The following is a 6,664-nucleotide window of genomic DNA, read 5'->3' on the forward strand; positions in this document are numbered from 1 at the left end:
ATGCTAATAAGTTATTACATGGTCTTATTTTAAGTAGAGCCATGGGTGTGTTGGGGGAGGGATGTGGGGTAGGGGTTGGCAAGGGATCTACATTTTCATGAACTGTACTCAGATTTCGAGTATAGTATGCTGTTCCTCACAACTATGGGTACTTTTATACTTCCTTTTCTTCACAAAGTATAATTGTTTCATGTTTTCCATTGTCCAGCCCCCAAGAACCTTGACTAAAGAACCAGCAGTCTGTGCCGGGTTTGAATTCATCATTAGCACCCAGGGTAACCTCAGTCCACAGAATGTAAGAAGACAAGTGAGGCAATGTTTGTGGAGTCCAGTGGCTGAACCCGCTCCACAACAGAAGAAATGCCCCGATTGTCCTTCCTAAGCAAAAATTGCCATGATTCCCCATAAACAAGCAGTTGTCCGTTGACTGTTATAAATAGACTTTAATATACAACCAGCTGTCTGAGAACGAGTTTATAACTGTTGACCAAAGACACAGTAGGGAAGAGAAATGGGAGGTTTCCACATAGCAGGAGAATGGCTTGTCTACAGTGACTGAGGGTGCACACAGATCCCTCATTTAAAATATGTTAGCATGCCTGATTTCAAGCTAAAATTAGGAGATAGCACAATGGGCTTCATGTGGGAGTCTTTTCAATAGAGGCTGTATTCTTCTCTGACGGGCACCCTTGAATTCAGGATTGTGAAATAAGTAGGAGTTACCAGCAGACATCCTATAAAGTGCCGGTCAAAGGAGATATTTCAGAAGATGCATAGCAAGATGCACCAATTTGGCTGTGATAAGAACTAACTCCTGCTCCTCTCTTCCCCATTTCCTGTACTGCTTTTATCTTTTCCCAAATGACTGTCCTTCTATGCCTTCTTTCCCAACCTCTCCAGATAACAACTCTGTGAGAGTGTTCTGAACAGTTTATTTTAACCAGGCCCAATTCCTGGGGCAAGATACAGTCTCAAAAATCTGATGGGCTATGATAGAGAACAAGGCCCAGAGCAGCCAGCCAGGGCACATGTCTCTCTGTACTGCAGCAGGATCCCACCCACGGCTGCTCTGAGTTCTGATCAGCCAGCTGGAGATAACTGGATGTGGCTGAGGCTGAAGGCTGTTGCAAAGCTCAGTAAAACTAAGCAAAGAAAGACTAACATGCCTCAGAGAAGTATGGAAATAGAAGGGTGGAGACAGCAGACAGACACAGGAAAGCAGAATCCAAAAGGAAAGACTTATCAGAATATTTCTCCCTCCTGTAAAATAAGTAAGGATGAAGAAAGGAAAGGACATTTTAACACAAAATAGTACAATGTGTACATTTTTAAATGTACATTTTTTCCAAATGAATTTCTAGTTTGATCTGCACCCTCTAAAAAATGTTAAAGGGATAATAAATTTTTAAAAACCACTTAGATTTTTTAAAAAAAGACTATCGTAATTGTTTCTGAACTATCCAGAGCTAGCACCATTCTATGATCACAGCTTGCCCTGAAATTTACATGAGTGGGAAAGTTTGTTTGGTTTACACTGGATAATTCTTTTTCCTTCTGGTTGAGACACATGTAATTTAACACCAGGTCTTATTTAAGGGTTACAAGTTCTATTTTAAAGATTCTAAAACTTTAAACTGAGTAGGCAAAAGAATATACCGGTAGAGATGTATACCGCGAAGATTTGAAATATTTGGTATCTCCTACTACAAACTTGTAAATGATTACTCTTTCCTTGGAAATCACCATTCCTCAATTTCCTTTCATAAAGCAGCACTTCCCTCAGAATGTTGTAATAGAGCTAAGCGAGTGGGAGAGTACCTTGCACATGGCACTCAGTAGCATAATATAGCACAAATTTATACTCTTTAAAACTTGCCACTGTTTTCTTTTTCTTTGCACTTTAAGATTCAGACGCAAGCGCATGTCAGTTTACAGCCTAATGAATTTTCACAAACTGAACATATCCATGGGACCACCACCCAGATTAAGAGCATTCCCCATACCTAGAGAGCTCCCTCATGCTCCCCTGGGGCCACGACTGCCCCCACCTGCCAGGTAACAGTATCCGTTATCCTAACAATATCATTTTTGCTTTTTTTTAAATTTTTTTTTTTTTTTTTTTTTTATTTATGATAGTCACAGAGAGAGAGAGAGAGGCAGAGACACAGGCGGAGGGAGAAGCAGGCTCCATGCACCGGGAGCCCGATGTGGGATTCGATCCCGGGTCTCCAGGATCGCGCCCTGGGCCAAAGGCAGGCGCCAAACCGCTGCGCCACCCAGGGATCCCCATTTTTGCTTTTTTTAAGATACACATTTTTAATTGTGGTAAAGAGACAAAATAAAATTTGCCATCTTAATCATTTTTTAAGTGTACAGTTCTGTGACATTAAGTAAGTTCACATTGTTGTGGACCATTATCAGCTTCCATCTCCAGAACTCATCATCATCCTAAACTGAAACTCTGTACCAATTAAACAATTTCTCCCTACTCCCTGCTCTTCCCAGGCCTTGTCAACCACCGTTATATTTTCTATGTCTATGAATTTGACTCTTCTAAGGTACCTCATATAAGTGGAATAATATATTATCTACGTTAGTGTCGCCTAAGAGATACATATCCAATGTTAAGAGACCACAACTCTGGTACTATGGTTAAAGAAGGTTATTAATGATAATTAAAAACCTACTATAATAAAATTAAGGAGCATTAGGAAGCTCCTTAAATCACAAAGAGAAACTTAACCTTTCTATGAGACCAAAGGCCCACCCCTCAACCAAAGATGGGTGTCGGGCAACATCCTCCAAACCCAGAGATTCCCAGGCTCTCAACTGACACTAACAGTTAATGCCTTAGTGTCCTGCACCCAAGCTAGCCCATGACAGAGTCCTCCAAAGAGGTTGGGCATGCTAGATGGTGAGGAGCCAATAGCCCGAGGTCCAGGTCAGCTTTGGGCCAGCCCCAGGCCTATGACACAAAGAAGGACAAGAACAGGGGACTGCTTGTATCCCAATCAGAGACCTGTTTGACAACAAGTTTTACCCTCACCCCAAAGGCAAACACACCCATTCCAGCTCCTCCTTCCCAACCTAAGTGACCTTGAAGGTGGCACCAAGCCTGGCTAACACATAATCCAGGGCAGAGCACTAGTCAGACGCTCAGACAGAACAGGCCCAGCTCCCCGCAGTGAGGGGGGTGATGAGATCAGCACTAGACGGGCCTCCACCGCATCAAACACAAGTGTCCCGTGAGGCGTTACTCCCATAAATTCATCCTTTTTTGAGAAACAGAAACCCAATTTCACTATCCCTCCGAAAAGCTCTCGTCACGATGAAGACTCTCCAGTCCCTCCCTGAAGTCCTGAGACTTGAGCGGCTATGGGGCCACAGGGAGCCTCCAGAGAATGTCAAGGCAGCCACACTTTTCTTCAGGCATGTGTTCAGGTGGTCCACACACGTCTCGGGCTTGTCACCAGGGAGAAGAGTCTGACCTAAGGGACGACGGACAGACCTGGGGGAGCCAGGGGCCGGCAGGAGCGCCCCTCGAAGCAACACAGGACACGAGCGAGGGCAGCACCGCAGCCACAGCCCACAGCTACAGCATCGGTAGACTAGGGGGTCATTTACATCCCACTCCCCCCACCAGTCCACGAAACGCTACCGGGAAGCTCTGGAACATTCCTGACCCCTGACAGGGACCAGAGCAGCAGTTACTTACCTGCGGACCTGAGGGAAAATGACCTGCCACGTCATTGGGCAGAAGAGCTCCCATTCACCTGGGAGGGCTGGGGTAATCCAACGGCTCCACCCCGCAAAAACGCCTGACCAAAATCTTCAGCGCCGCTCCCTCCACACCAGTCTCGGGTGGTGCTGCGTCGGACATGGCAGCGCGGCGACGACACTGCGAGCTGCGGGGGGGAAGGCGGCGTGCGCATGCGCACCTGCTGCCGCGGACAGCCGCGTGCGGGACAGCGGGCTGCGCGAGGAGGGCAACGTGGGCGCCCTGCGCCCCGCACTCCCCGCCTTCCTTCTTGGGGGCCGCAGTCTACTACCTCAAAGGCTTTCCGTTCGGAATATCCTGAGGGCTCCATGGATGTAAAACCCATTGCACGAGAGGAGGTTGAAACCAAGAAAGCCCTCAGGAGCCAGTGCAGGAGACCAGCGCGCAACATCAGCTGCAGGCCTGCTTACGACCAGGACGGCCCAGATGCAATCCTTCCGTTGCTCCACCTTGGAAGTACCTGCCGTACTTGCAAGTGCGAGCTCTTGGCCAACCCGCATATCACAGCCCTGCTATATGTCTCCCAGCGGACATTGGAATCCTGCACGGTCCACCTGCGGTACAAATGGATCCCGTGTAAGACAGTCACACGGCTGACATTAGCTCCCGCTAATTTTAAGAAGCAGTAGGCTTCACTAAGTCAGGGAAAGGGGAAGAAGCAAGGCTGGGATCCCCCATTCACACACCATCTGCGTGCATGGCTTACCTAATGAAGACCAAGCAGTTCTGCCTGAAGGATGCCTTTGATTACATCAAGCAGAGGAGGAGTGCGGTCTTCCCCAAATTTGGCTTCATAGGCCAGCAGCTCCTGCGATAGGAGTCTGAGATCCTGCCTTCCGCACCCACTCCCCAGGATCCCTCTGCCAAGGAGAGGCAGCCAGCTCTTTATTCAGGGCCCATTTGCAGTCGCTGAGCCCTGATATGCAGGGTTCCTACTGCACATTCCCTACCTCAGTGATGGTTTCGGTGCCCATCCATTCAGCAGGAACCTCGTGGCCACAGCCACATCCTACAAAAACTGGGCTAGGGGAATTAGCCCAACCCCAGCAACTGCGATTTTATTTTTTAAATTCAGACATTTCATACCTTTGCAATACAGAAAACCTCAAACCTACTATGAATGATAGTAAGTAGTCACCAGGCCTGCGAATGAACTTCAGACCAACTTTAGGGATAGATTTTTGGGACTAAAGGAAGGTCAAGCTATGATGAGAGCACAGCATGTGCTGACTACTGTACTTCCAGACCAGGTGCCTTCTCAGGACTGCACAGTCCGTACACCTCCTAGTTCACCTTTTCATTTAAAGCTTAAGGCAATAGATAACTTCTAACAAAATGGAAAAAAGCAATTGCTAGATTAAGAAAAAAAGTGGTCATGAAGCCAATTCATTTTGAAGGAAGCATAATTTCCACCTTACTTTAACTTTGGCAATCTCAGAATCTGTTTCCGTTGCTTCAGGGCACAAGCTTATCATTATCCAGTCAGGAAAATAACCCAACAGCGTTTGTAGGGACAGTCTATATACTGATTTGAAACCTCAGATGTTTTTGAGACTCCTTCATGGGCCCAATGGAGGCAATTGGTTGAAGTAGGGAGACATGGACCTTTCTGAGTGTCCTGTCCCCTATAGATTCTTCCCCGATTTTAAACTTTGTGTGATTCTTATTCATACTTGAGTCTTTCTTATTGCACCTCTCCTCAAACCATCTCTTGTCTCATTTGAAGAAAGCTCTTCAGACTTTAATCCAAATCAGGCCTGTGAGGTGGTCGCAGCAGGTAGAAGGAGAACAAAAGTACCTACTAAGTCAGGTGGAATTGAAATATTCGTTTCCCTCAGCTAGTTTCCCCCAGCTAGTTGTCCTTGTATGTGCTTGTCTCATCTCTTACAACAGGCATTTTCTTCTCTGCCCCCAGGGTTGTCTTTAAGCTGTTGATTTCTGGGATTTACAGATGTGGTACTACTATTTTTTTGTCTGCAGGTTATTTCTTCAAAGGTAAAAGCAGTAATTCCATGAATATCCTTCTACACAGATGTGGGCCTTTGTCTAACCCCTACAGTGTAGGACTGATTATTAATCCTAGAAGAATTGAATTTAGGTAAGAGAATTTTACATTCCCAGGGCGACATCAACACCTACTCCTGCTTATAGAGGTGCAAGAAGTAATAATACAGAGTGCTTCTTAAATTAAACCCCAAAGCACAAGTATATCACAGTAGATAGAAGGTGTGCATTGACAGACTATATCAGTTCAAATGCTGACAGCAAACACAGATGTGGACAGTTTACAACTTATGAACACTCTAACCCAACTCTCTATCCTCCAGAGCAGTGCTTCTTGGACTTTAGCAAACATTAGAATCACCAAGACGATTTGTTAAAGCACAGATTGCTAAACTCCCTCCTCAGAGTCCCTGATTCAGAGGTCTTAGGTGAGGTTCAAAATTTACCTATCTAACATGTTCCCAGGTGATGCTGGTCCTGTGACTACACTTTGAGATCAACTAACCCACATTACCAAGAACAGGACTAGTAGAAAAGTGTTCACTCAGTGTATTAATTCATTCACAATAGGCTATGCCTGGTGTGTTTTGCAGCTCTGGAATTTTTTTTTTTTTTTAGATTTTATTTATTTATTCATGAAAGAGAGAGAGAGGCAGAGACATAGACAGAGGGAGAAGCAGGCTCCCTGTGGACCGCAACCTGAACCAAAGACAGAAACTCAACCACGGAGCTGCCAGGTGCCCCTGCGGCTCTGGAATTCTTAAAAAAAGAAACCCAACAGGTAAAAAGGATAAAATTTACTAAATCTGGAAAATATCAAAGGAAGTATCCATGGAAAGAATATAGCATTTGAAATTCATACTCCCAACATTCTTCTGTTCA

At 45.5% G+C, this 6,664-nt stretch overlaps 1 pseudogene; it reads left to right on the plus strand.

The window, feature by feature from the left end:
* The first annotated feature begins 3,878 nt into the window (after positions 1-3,878).
* Positions 3,879-4,912, plus strand: LOC121497781 (annotated as a pseudogene).
* Positions 4,913-6,664: the final 1,752 nt, after the last annotated feature.

The sequence above is a fragment of the Vulpes lagopus genome, chromosome 8 (assembly GCF_018345385.1).
Source record: "Vulpes lagopus strain Blue_001 chromosome 8, ASM1834538v1, whole genome shotgun sequence".
Lineage (NCBI taxonomy): Eukaryota > Metazoa > Chordata > Mammalia > Carnivora > Canidae > Vulpes > Vulpes lagopus.